This window comes from Peromyscus californicus, unplaced genomic scaffold (genome assembly GCF_007827085.1).
Source record: "Peromyscus californicus insignis strain IS unplaced genomic scaffold, ASM782708v3 Scaffold_7__1_contigs__length_154581171, whole genome shotgun sequence".
NCBI lineage: Eukaryota > Metazoa > Chordata > Mammalia > Rodentia > Cricetidae > Peromyscus > Peromyscus californicus.
Genome location: NW_026294595.1, coordinates 98,264,186 through 98,277,918, shown reverse-complemented (window position 1 = coordinate 98,277,918; position 13,733 = coordinate 98,264,186). Strand labels below are relative to the sequence as shown.

General features: G+C 39.0%; 1 pseudogene; it reads left to right on the top strand.

The window, feature by feature from the left end:
- Positions 1 to 1,769: 1,769 nt before the first annotated feature.
- LOC128102793 (uncharacterized) lies at positions 1,770 to 1,919 on the top strand (annotated as a pseudogene).
- The last annotated feature ends 11,814 nt before the right edge of the window (positions 1,920 to 13,733 follow it).

Genomic DNA, 13,733 nt, shown 5'->3' with positions numbered 1-13,733 from the left:
ATTATATCCACTAGTGTCCATGTTAGTAGAGACTGGAGACATTCAGAATCCTAAGGAAGAATTCTATAAGGTGGCCCCTATGAATCCACCCATTACCCTTATTGTCACTCTCTTTGAGATGCTCTTTGGTGTAATCAGGTCAGTAGTTCTCCATTTCTCCTCTTCTGTTCTAACAAACTTCCTCTTGGGTTCATCTTCAATCATTAGTTTAACCTGAGAGCCTAAGGAAAGTGCACATCATGTTTTACTGTAACACTCTCTTGCCTTAATACAAACTGGAGGACAGAGGAGATATGGTCCCAGAATGGCAGCCTTATCTCCAACACCTTTCAATAAAGTATTCTTTTTACAAAAGACAAAGAAAATTGTCTGAGATCCCAAATGTGAAGGCATTCATGGCCCTCTCCGTTTTCCAAGGATTAGGGAAGCCAGTAAAGAAAGGAAATCCAACCCTGTCCCTGACTGCATGGATGATCTGCTCCTGACAGTTCCAAATGTCTCTTATGGAAAAATACATTACCATCAACCTTCTGATAGTTCATCTAGCTCAAAGCTAAGAATATCACACACAGTAGCTGAGGCCACAGTGGTGGTTTCTCTGCTTTGTTCTAACCCATCTGCCTCATTTTCCACCCATGTATTTAAAGTGTGCCTTGATTTATTACTTTCTTTATTCTGATCCTAATATTAATGACTTCATAAAGTTGTTATTTCATGGAGACATGGAATTTGAAGAACCCCATCTTCCCTTTGAGATTAGAATAATGCTATTGAATCAGAAGTTTTTAATATTTAAATGTGGGGAAACAAGAAAAGAGACAATGTTTGAAGAATTGCTATTTGGTTTTACTGCTGATCTTATGGCTAATAGTTACGTTATTTTAACTTACTAATTTTTAAAACAGAAATTCTCACTAAAGTATCTTAACTCATATTTTTTCATGCTAAGCAATATGCTAACCAATACAATTACAGAATCAGATAACAACACAACAAAAATCTGTGGCTACTTTCTAAAATTATTATTACATGAATAATTATCCAAAATGTATGTGTGAGAGAGAAACAGAGAGAGACAGAGACAGAGAGATGGAGACAGAGATAGAATGAGAAAGTAAACACATTTCTATTTATCATCTATCTATCTATCTATCTTTCTATCTAGTTATAGATATTAACATTCTGGATTCTGGGATGACTTTTGACTACTTTTTACTTTGAAAAACAGGTTCTTCAGGGTAATTATTTTGACCAAACCTCGGCAAAATAGAACTTTTTTTTTTTCTTTCTTTTTTTTTTTTAATTTATTTTAATTTATTTTGCAATACAATTCAGTTCTACATATCGGTCACGGATTCCCTTGTTCTCCCCCCTCCCGTCCCCCTCACCTTCCCCCCAACGCCCCCCCCCCCCATTCCCATCTCCTCCAGGGCAAAGCCTTCCCCACAGACTGAGGTCAACCTGGTAGACTCAGTCCAGGTAGGTCTAGTCCCCTCCTCCCAGGCCGAGCCAAACAATCCTGCATAGGCCCCAGGTTTCAAACAGCCAACTCATGCAATGAGCACAAGATCTGGTCCCACTGCCTGGATGCCTCCCAAACAGATCAAGCCAATCAACTGTCTCACCCATTCGGAGGGCCTGATCCAGTGTGGACCCCTCAGCCATTGGTTCATAGTTCATGTGTTTCCATTCATTTGGCTATTTGTCCCTGTGCTTTATCCAACCTTGGTCTCAACAATTCTCGCTCATATAAACCCTCCTCATTCTCGTTCGCTTCTCGGCCTTTTGGCTAAGATCAAGTGTAGAACTTTGATGATCTAAAACTAAGAGAAAATTGCCATTTTGAAATCTGCTTAGCTCATTTAAAGGCATACAAAGGCCTATTGTATTTCGTTTCATCATAATTACCTTTTCTGTTTTACAATATATTTGGGACTCATCTCTGTGCATTTCTTGCTTAAAATAAAAGGTCAAGTATGCTATAAAAGTTACAAGGATTAAAACTTCAAGAAATAAATATGACATTGGTATGATTTAGTTAATTATAATCAAAAGTTATTATAATTTCTAAGGTAAAAATCCAAAACTCTGAGGTAAAAATTAAGATTTCCTGTTTGATGAATGGAAACACATGAACTATGAACCAATAGCTGAGGAGCCCCCAACTGGATCAGGCCCTCTGGATAATTGAGACAGTTGATTAGCTTGATCTGTATGGGAGGCATCCAGGCAGTGGGACCGGGTCCTGTCCTCAGTGAATGAGCTGGCTGTTTGGAACCTGGGGCTTATACAGGGACACTTGGCTCAGCCTGGGAGGAGGAAACTGGACCTGCCTGGACTGAATCTACCAGGTTGAACTCAATCCCCAGGGGAGTCTTTGCCCTGGAGGAGATGGGAATGGGGGGGTGGGGTGGGGGGAAGGCGGTGGGAGGGCAGAGCGGGGAGAACAAGGGAATCCGTGGCTGATAGGTAAAATTAAATTAAATTATAAATATAAAATAAAGGAAAAAAAATTTCCTGTTTGAAATAATAATATTTTCTTAATTATTAATCTAGTCTTAATAAGATTGTTACCAACTGATTCAAAGGAAAATAATTTTATGTTTTATCATTTCACTGGATAAATCATCTAAAACTTGGTGATTGGATTTTATACAAATGTTATTTATATGTTTCTCATTGAGATAAAACTTTTAATTACCAAATAACCACTACTATAACAACAGTAACATTGTTACTGCAAAGAATTCCTTTGTAAATATTTTTCCCTCTTCTGGTTATTCATGCTAGGTAACAAATATTTGAATCTATTTGTGCAATCTTCTGATTTATCAATGATTGGTAATCCTCTCTATTGATGGAAAAATAAAAAAAATGCCATTAATTTTCAAAACCGACCAAGACTTTCAGTTACCACACCGTAAGAGACTCCAATTAGTTTTTCTAAACCAAGCATTTATCCATTTTGAAAAGCATCTGTTACTTACAAAAATAAACCTCCTACAGACATTACGTAGGAACTTTATGAGAGATCTCTATTAATGAAAGACCTAGTATTATAAGGGATTTAAAGAAAACAACTAAAGATTTTTAATTGATCTCATGATATTTCCACAGTGAACACCAAAGAAAGGAAAACCTAAAGGAATAAAATGCAAATGTGGAAGCTTCTCTAACCAGGGTTGTGAGGTGCATTTCTCTGTGTGAAGTAAAAACCATGTCATTAAGAGACAGTTTAATGTTGTGCCCTTTAATAGAATAACAGTGATAGGTTCTACACTAAGGCCTATGACCTGTATAGTCACAGATTTTTGACCTCAATAACAGTGCTAAGTATAGGTTTCAACTTGTAGGGTAGGCTTTAAATCCACACAGAAAATGGTGGTTGCTCCCATGACATTCCTTTCACTATTATACCAGTGGCCATATTTTTCCAGGGCAGTTATTACTCTAGCTCACAGGGTTCACGTGTGAGTAAGATTAGTGATTAATTTTCTCCTCCAGTAGCATGCATAGCACCTTCTAGCACCATTAAAGGCAGCCAGTAGGGATGATGCATCTCAGTGAGTGTCAGATTGATTTCACATGCTCTCTGACTCATGTATGTAGTGTATTCAGCAATTGAGTCTTATTGTCAAGATCTGGAGGTAACCAAGAGAATTGGCAATTGCCTGTAATGTCTGGTCATCTAGGGACCCCACTTTTTAACAACCCTAAAAAAGAAAACCCATTTCTGGCACTGATTTTAATTTGTTAGCTTATGGTACCTAACTGGAGTGTTGTCACCTAGTTATACAGTTATATCTGCACATTCTCTTCAAACTTATTTCCCATAAATACTGGTTTGATAGTAAAAGGACCAATACAGTCCAAAATAGGTTTGAGTGTCTGTGCAGCAAAGCAAAAAGTGGGCCCTCAACTAAACTTTTAGGGAGAATTCCCTATTTACCACCCTATGCCTATTCATAATTTAACATACACATGAGTAAAAATCAGATACATTATGGCAAGGGACATGTGCAATCAAAAATAATTATATGACCTAATCTATCAGTCAGAACAAAGAACTAGCCTTGCTGCACCCCAAGTAACCACACTCCTTCTTCTCTTGAACCCCGGAAAAGGAAATCCCCCACTCATGGAACCCACTGTCAGTCTTGATAGGCTATCCCTCTATAATCTGCACCATTGCATGCATTTGAATAAAGTATCTTGATACATTTGGGAATCTGAATGAGTTCATTTCAATCTTTTGGATACAAGTCTAATAACCTGGAAGTGCATAGCCATGTCCCTGATCACCAGTAACATTGCCCTGGAAGCTGAAGCCATAGGTCTGAATTGGGGAACATGTTTTTGCTCCATCCCTGTTTATAGGAACTAACTTGTCTCATGTAACATTGGCCAGGCATTAGTGAACTCAAAATGCCACTATGTGCCTAGCTTTGTGCTTTCCTTCAGAACTCTTTAGGCTGCTCCCCAGTCACTGCCACACATCACATGTTCCCTTAGCTGGGTGTTTTCTTAACCCTCTTGTGTCTTGGCACCATGCAAATATAGTAATTTTATTTACTTTCCCTGATTTACAGGATGGCAAATCCTCTGATTAGCTATCACAAGCATTGGCAAGCCTCTCTGCGTCTCCTGATTAGACTGAAGCAAACATTTGAGTAAGTCTCTCATTTTGTATATGCATCTTTTCCAGTCCCCTCTTCATGACCTGACTGCCCTACATCCCATACATATTCTTAAAGTAATTTCTTTCCCTGCTGCCTCCAGATTATATAGGTCAGCATTGAAAAATCCTATGTTGTAATCCAAAACCACCCCTGTGACTCTTGGTACCAATTTTATGCTATGAAAATGCTGTTTTTGTTGGCTGTGTTCAGAGTACCCCTTGGTACCCATCCGTATTTACATACTTGGATTTATCCAAGTCTTCTCTTTGCTCTTTTGAACAGAAATGATTTCTCACCATATAAATACCCCCATAAGGGTTCCTTTAATATTCTGTATGCTGTCTTGTGACATCTCATGAACACACAGCTATGTGTCCATACACTTATAAATATATGTATGCACATATGATCACACACACACAGGGGTGGGGGAGAGAGAGAGAGAGAGAGAGAGAGAGAGAGAGAGAGAGAGAGAGAGAAAGAGAGAGAGAGAATACAAACAATAAAGGTGATAATATGCAATGCTGGAAAAAAAATCATGCCAATGTTCCCCTTAACTAAAGTTTTAAATTTATGAAAAAGTGTAAAATGATTTTGGACTAAGATTAATTCTTTTTTAAAGCATCAATGTGTACTTCTTAGATCATTTATATCACAAACCATATTGGTTGACTGTAATTCGTGAAAATTAGGTAGCTTCCTGGTGAAGGCCTAAGTGAGGTTTTAACTCACGGTTTGACAGAGGCATTTGTGAAAGGAGTTTAAAGTCCCATAGCTTAGGATAGCAGAGTGCACAGAGACTCATCATCACTAGCTACTGTGAGGGGTCAGGCTGTGAAGGAGAAGAGGGGTGGATGTGAATGTGTTCCACTTTGAAGGAATATGCTTGCATTCAATTCTGTTTTGAGCCATCAATAAAATTAAATCATAGTGATTTAAAACCTACCAAAAGTAAGTCATCTCTCCTATCTGGCTTTTTAAAATAAGATAATGGAAAATGGTTTTAGATTTGGAAATAACAGCAGTCTTTGGATTTTTTTTCTTTTTTTCTTTTTGGTTTTTCGAGACAGGGTTTCTCTGTAGCTTTGTGCCTTTCCTGGAACTCACTTGGTAGGCCAGGCTGGCCTTGAACTCACAGAGATCCGCCTGGCTCTGCCTCTTGAGTGCTGAAATTAAAGGCGTGTACCACCACCACCTGGGTTGGGGATTTAGATTTAGTCTTTGGATTTTTATGTATAGTTTTGCAATGGGGTCCACAGTGTTTTAGGTAAATGAGATAAGGAAGGGCCCAAATGAGGTAAAATGTTGTTTGGAAGGTTAGTGGCTGTAAAATTGAACTCTCGCTTTCTCTTTTCTTGACCTCTAAAAGTGACCTTGTTCCTGCTTTACCCACTTTGCATGTGATCCTTTCGTTGACTACAGGGACACCCTGCCACTTCCAGTGCTTCCCATCGCACCGTGCATGTGCAAATAAGTCCCTCCCACGCAATCAGACGTGCCTTTAGTCTGAGCATTGCAGCAAGCCTAGGCTAGCACATATATTATGCAGGATTCATTTAATTTTTGACTGTCTTCATGTTACTACATTAACTATTGTACATGAAAGTCATTTTGTAGGGAGAAATGGTTCTTCACTGTGGGAGCAACTTAGGCTAAGAACTTATAAATCAGTGTCACAAAGATATGGCTCTCAGGTTTGTCTTGGTCACATTAGCCATTTAGCTGTGGGAAAGTTGCTTTTAACTTTTAAACTCTGATAACTTAGCCTATGGAAATAATGAAGAAGTACATACCTGCTACATTTGTTGTGTTGATTAAATCTGATGGTGTAATGTGACATATTGGATGTTTGGCTAGCTGTCAATCTTGTTTTTACTGTTTTTAAATATAAATTGATACCAAGTACTTTCTCTCCAAATTGCCCTTTCAAATCCCTATGGATAACACTCCCTGTAAATCATCAGTGTCTACATAAAAATTAATATTATCAATATGCTAGGAAATGTCCAAACATACTAGTAGATCAACACACTTGCTATTTTTTTATTTAAAATTTTATTTCTTTTGGCCTATATTCTTGTTTAAGGTGGTTGAAGGGAAACCTGAATTGTGAGAGCCATATGCATATGATGACATATTGCACTGCTGTATGCTATCTGAGGGGTAGTGTGCTCTGTGTGGCTCAATACTATAATATATTGCCGAGGAATGAAGTCTAAGGGACAATCCTCAGCTTCCTTTATGTTATGGACTAAATTACTGCCACCACTCATTTGGGATGTCGGTTCTTGTTAGTAGCATACTCTTTAATACTGAAAAAAATAGGCTTTTCAAAGACAAGGCCTAGAAAGTCTTACCTTTATTTTCATTTCTGTTTTCCAAGGCAAGCCAAAATTTCGCTGGCTAGGAAAAGTTTTAAATGCTATTATTGATTCTCTCCATCCACTGTAATATAAATCGAGTTTATTCCAGTGCAACAGACATCTTCCCCCAGTAGCTGTGCATAGCTATAATGAGAACCGTCTAGTTGCTGCTCTCCTCTGCCATCTCTAAGCATTGACTTTGTACTCAGACTCCTTAATATGCTTTCTACCCAGGGGAAGTCCTGAGCTTGCTATGTGTCAGAAGACAACTCTTCAGCGTTCCTGCTAAGGGAGAGCCTTATGTACACACAGGAGCCAGCCATCACTGGAGTCAAGAAGACCATCACTGGAAAAGTTTCTCCTACACTCTTCCTACCAATCAGCTGTTTGGGTTCATCATGTTCACATGATAATTGTGAATAAATAAGAAGTCAGCTCTTCAGGGGATAGACTAATAGGCTCAGAGAATATGGCTGTGGATTTTGAGACTTAGAAGCTTTTAAGGTCTTCCTTGTGCTTCATGTTATAGCCCTTGAGCACAAGTACCCAACATCTAAACGTAGGGGTAGAATATTGGCCATCACCTGCTGCTGACCCCTAGCCACTGATAGTTGCTGGAAGCCATTGACTAGTAGTTGTTGACCACAGGATCATGGACAATCAAAGTCCAAAAAAATTAGTCTTAGATGGAGCTGTGAGCTATCTTTCTCACCCCTAGAGCCATATTCCCTGGACCTGTTAGTTCAACTTCTGAAACTGTCTTAGTTAAGGTTTCTAATCCTTTGATAAAATGCCATGGCTGTAGCAACTTGAGAAGGAAAGAGTTTATTTCATCTTGAAGCTTATAACACAACACTGAAGGAAGTCAGAGCAGGAATTTGGGCAGTGCAGAAACCCAGAGGCAGAAACTGAAGCAGGGGTCATAGAGGAGCGCTGTTTAATGACTTGCTTCTCATGGGTTATTTAGCTTACTTTAAAAAAATTAAATTCGCCGGGCGGTGGTGGCGCACGCCTTTAATCCCAGCACTCGGGAGGCAGAGCCAGGCGGATCTCTGTGAGTTCAAGGCCAGCCTGGGCTACCAAGTGAGTTCCAGGAAAAGGCGCAAAGCTACACAGAGAAACCCTGTCTTGAAAAACAACAACAAAAAAAAAATTAAATTCATTTTTTTAATTTACATGATGACTGGTTTCCCCTCCTCTTCTCCCATTCCCTCTCCATCTCACCCTCCCCCAATCCACTCCTCTGTTTCTGTTCAGAAAGGGGCAGTCCTCATGGGTATCAACAAAACATGGCATATCAAGTTGCTCTAAGACTAAGTACCTCCCTTCCTGTTAAGGCTAGGCAAGGCAACCCAGTATAAGAAATAGGTTACCAAAAGGCAACCAAAGCTTTAGAGATAGTCCTGCTCCCACTGTTAGGATTTCCACAAGTTAAACAAGCTACACAACTGTATATATATAAATATATATATATGGCATAGGTTGGTCCCATGCAGGCTCCCTGGTTGTTGGTTCAAACTCTGTGAGCTCCTACAAGCCAAGATTAGTAGTTTCTGTGGATTTTCTTGTGATGTCTTTGACCCCTCCAGCTCCTGTAATCTTTCGTCCCTCTGTTCAACAGTATTTTCTGAGGTTGGGCTAATGTTTGACTGTGGGTCTCTGCATCTGTTTCCATCAATTACTGGATGAAGACTTTCTGATGACAATTGGGATAGTCATTAATCTATAAGTACAGCAGAATATCATTAGGAATCATTACATTGACATTTTATTTTCTCCAGTTGTGTTTGGTTCTATCCAAGGTTTCTGGGCCATCTAGCCTCTGGGACCTGGCACTCCAGGCTCAGGGGTGGGCTCACTCTCATGGCATGGGTCTCAGACTGGACAGGTCATTGGATGGCCATTCTCACAATTTCTGTGCCAACCTTACCCCAGCAAATCCCATAGGTAGGGCAGACTGTAAGTCAAAGGTTATGTGGCTGGGTTGGTGTCCAAATCCTTCCACTGAAAGTCTTGCCTGGTCACAGGAGATGGCCATTTCAGGCTATGCATCCATTATTGCTAGGAGTCCTAGCTAGGGTCATCCTTATAGATTCCTGGAGTTTCCCATGCAGCAGGTTTCTACCAGATCCTGAAATGCTCCCTCTTCCAGTCATCTCTTTCAGTACTCTCTCTCCCTCCACCTCCCAACCTGATTCCTCATGTTGCCATCCCCACTTGTCCCCAGTCCACCTAAAATATCTCTTCTATTTCCTCTTCCTAGGGAGATCTATGTGTCACCCCTTGAGCCCTCCTTGCTACCTAGCCTCTCTGAGTCTATGGATTGTAGCATGATTATCCTTTACTTTATAGAACCCAGAACCAACAGACTAGGGGTGGCCTCATCAGTTAAGATGTACACATCCACATGTATCATCAGTTAAGAAAATACTCCACAGACTTCCTGCAAGTCAATCTGGTGGGTCATTCTCTCAACTGAGGTTTCTTCTTCCAAAATGACTTTAGCTTGAGTCAAGTTGACACAATACTAGCTAGAGCAGGGACCTTGGTGCTCAATGGCTCAGAGCCACAAATACCAAAGAAGCTGCCTTTTGCCAGTTTATAACTAGCTTCTTCATATTTGAGAAGAACACAAGCAACTTACTAGTAAGATGACCATTGTTATACTATCTAAAATTCCCTTGAAAAGAAACTAGTTGCAGACTCTGTATCAGGATCCATATTGCTAAATTTCAAATTTCCAGCCATAGGTGACAGCAAGATCTGTTGGGTCTCTGATGAAAAACCAAAGACACACAGTCTGCTGAGAAATGAATCTGAGCATCCTCAGCTGGACTCACTGCATGTATGTATTTTACCATGATCCTGCTGCATGCACACAGATGTCTGTCTCTGTTTTGTCTATAAACAGGTCATCCTAAGCTAGAGAAGAAGGGAAGGGTACATGCCTACTTAATTACTTCAATGCTGCTTTATATCAGGATCCAGTAACTTTAAGTGGCAGTATGAACCCAGAGCATAGTGTATATTTTAAACATAGCTCTTCTGCTCTCTGATTTAAAATATTCCAGAATCAATTTTAACTTTCATTCACTTTAATAAACAGTGAGCAAGCCATATCAGGAGTAGAGACCTGTGACAAGACTGTGAAGGACAAAGTTGAAGAAGATACGTCCTTGCTTCCTAAGAGCTTAAAAAATCATGTGAGACCAAATACAGAAATGCAAAATTCTATAAAGTTATATAAAAATAACTTTTGATCCATCAACAAATCTCATATTAAAGCTTAATGGATGCCTAAAATTGGCAATTACCTAATGGAGCCCTGACTTAAGATACATTCCAGACATTTGACCCTGTAGTCACCACTGTCTACTGATTAAGGGATTGTGGGAAATCCAGTGTTCTTGTTTGGGGCAGAAGCTGGTGAATTGAGGCCAGTTTTCATGATGGTCAACTGTGGAATAATACCTGCATATTGTCTCATAAAGTAAACTATGAACTCTACTCAGGTCATTAGCCTCCTGGAATGACCTTTCCATCAATTTCTTAAGTGACATACTGGCCTGGAGACTCTGGAGGCAAGTACATAAATACAAATTCATCCCCTAAAGGAAATTTGGATGACAATTTATCATTTGTTAAGATATCATATGATTAAATAAAATGTAAGCAAAGAGACAGACAGGATCTCTTGACTCAGAAATGTGGCTAAATCACAAACTTCCCTTAAAAGATGTGTTTCTCGGAATAAATGAGAGGAAGAAGCAAAGTTTTCAAGGACGTTCATTAAAGTTCATCTCATGAATCAACTGAGGACATTCTAAAAAGTACTTCACCACTTAGATTTTTAAATTGAAAATAGACCACCGAGAATTGAGATGATTATACTTTTAATAGTTTCTGGGGGAAATTCATGTGGAAAATATGAACCACACCAAGCTGGTGAGAATGCACCAAATTTGCGTAGATGGTTTGTGTATGGGGAGGTCAGCATCACCTGGGTCCTCCCAATTGCTGGCCCCTTCTCCATACTCACTGTAGGAGTTCACTGAATTCCATTTTGGCCAACCTCCCTTAGAATTAAATACATATTTGCCAACAAACAAATAAAATTAGGAGTGTTTTGTAAGGAATTCTACAGAACAGCCATTTCATGACACAACTTGAAGGTATTTCTGAAAAAAAAAAAAACAACCATTCAGTGCACGTTAAAGGCCTGCTACAGCGGTTAAATGGTGAGCAGTCATCTGCTTTCTTGTGCAATTTTTGTTTCATCTCCTGAATGTCCCAGTGGCACCTCATATTCGATGAACAATGAAGTCTTGTGGGGTCAGAATCTCTGTAACCGAGACAACCTCCAGAACACTCAAAACACTCTACTATATAGCCCTAAGTAGGTTATGCGGTCAGGTCACACAGGAGACATCAGTCTACAATTTCATGTAAAAGTAGCTAATCCTTACATCTGCCCACTCAACCATTGGGAAGGATTCAAAATAATAATGTCTGTGAAGTCCTTCACCCCATACTTGACATACAAAATACACAATAGCAAGTGTTACATATATATGTCAAATTTATACTTGACTTTCTTATCTCCTTGTAAAAACAAAGTTTCCCCTGACACCACTGTTTGGTGAATTAAGACCAGCACCCTTCTAAGTACTGAGCCTCAAAACTTTAAACATCATGGATGCCTTATTTGTCACTGAAACTGTCCATCTCTTTCAGCTTCTTCTCCACACCATCTTCAAATATTTACTTGCAAATTTCTGCTACTTTCTTCATCCATTAGTCTCTCAAATATGCCTCCATAACTATCTGTTTGCATAGTTCTGCATAAACTTATGTAGGTTAATACAAAGTCCTGGGTCTTGACAAAGCTGATCTCTCCTCCATTAATCCTTAAATCCCTCCCATAGAGTGACCAGATTAGTCTTCCTAAAATGTTCTGGCAGTGATGGGCACTGATAATAATATACTAGATATGATCATCATCAATGCATGCATCAAACAAATCTTGATTGACTTAATGGTATACTCCTGGCACTTTTCTGGTCACTAAAGATATAGCAATAAATAAAGCAGACATTTTCTGCACTCCAGAATCCTAAATCCTCACAAGCATGATAATAATAATGTTTAAAACACAGTTGAATAAAATAAAGTTTAGCATGAATGCTTATCATTATTATGTATCATTTCTGTTGTAGACCTAAATATTGTCAAATGTAAAGGATAGTTCATATGCATTGCATATAATCTTTAGGCAACCTTTCAAGTTAGGCATGATTCCCATTTCACTGAGGTAAACTTGGTTAAGGAAGATTTGGTAACTTGCTTGAAATCATGCCCAGTAAGGATCAGTTTTTAGCAAAGGCTATGAACACTCACTCTTCCACCTTACATCCATTATATGTTCCCATGTCTACTCAACAATATTTCCCAGGAAGTATTTGTCACATCATACAATCTCTGCAAATGCTTGATAAATGACTAAATAGCTTGATAAACCTCAACTTAAAATACAACCAGCCCCCATGAAATCCTTTGTTGCTAACATTATTATCTGTTCTGATCTTATAACTTATCTGCAAGTCATAAGGGGCCACTTACTCTTTCATAGACCACATTTCACTCTATTTCCTCTGTACAATGTCACTTTAAAGTCTAGAATTCTTCCTGTGTGTATGTGTTTCTCTCTGTGTCTTTTTTCTTTCATCTCATTCAAGATCTATGAAAGCAACAGGATCTCTCCCCACACACACAACTGAGTTATCTTTATATGGTCGTGGAGGTTATATATCTCAATATGACATTTAGCTTAATCTATGTTAATTAATGTAATTTATACCTTGATATAATTTGCTTATATCCCATTAATTGAATTACTCTTTGACTCTTATATGACTTTATTATAATACATTGATCAAGATGCCTTATGTATTTTATAAATTCATACTACTGAATCTAATTTGGGGACAGAAACAAATATCTCTTAATTTGCACAAATAAGTGTCCTTAAACTCTTCTATCCTCATCCATTAGAGCCTTTTCGGTGAAACTTTTGAAAGCTATAAAGGATTAATAGCAATTATGGCAGTAGTAAATAAAGAGATCAATTTGACTTGTTTGTAGGAAAAGGACAGGAAAAAAGTGATGTGTGATTGTGTGAGCTGTCAAACTGACATGTCAGATTGTGGCATGCATCCAGCTTTTTCCCCTTTTCATCAGTATCTTCTCCTAGGCTTGATTATTATGGAATTCTCAGTGCCTTCCTTGGCAGCAACTACCGTTCTCAGGACTCGCTTTTGGATGCCCCCATGGATTATTCCAGAAATCATGGGGAATATTTGTATTAAAAAGACAGTAAAGTAAATGAGACTTTTCACAACTGTGTTCTCTAGGTTGGTATGCTGTAGTACAGTGGAGATTTCCGAAGGCCGGCAAGTCTCAGGTCTGAAATGTTGGCTTTATAAAAAGTGCCTTCTGGAGGACCCACTGTGTTGTGTTATCTGAAGGCCTTCTACCTCCTTCTTCTCCTTCTCCTTTTCCAGCTCTGGTGCTTGTCAGGGTCCTGTCAATCTATTTCTGGCATTTTACTTCGCTAAGAATGTCTTGGAGTGACAGGATGGTGATTCCTAATGCATAAGGCTTCTGAGAAGCCTTCTTACTTTAAGCTACAGGG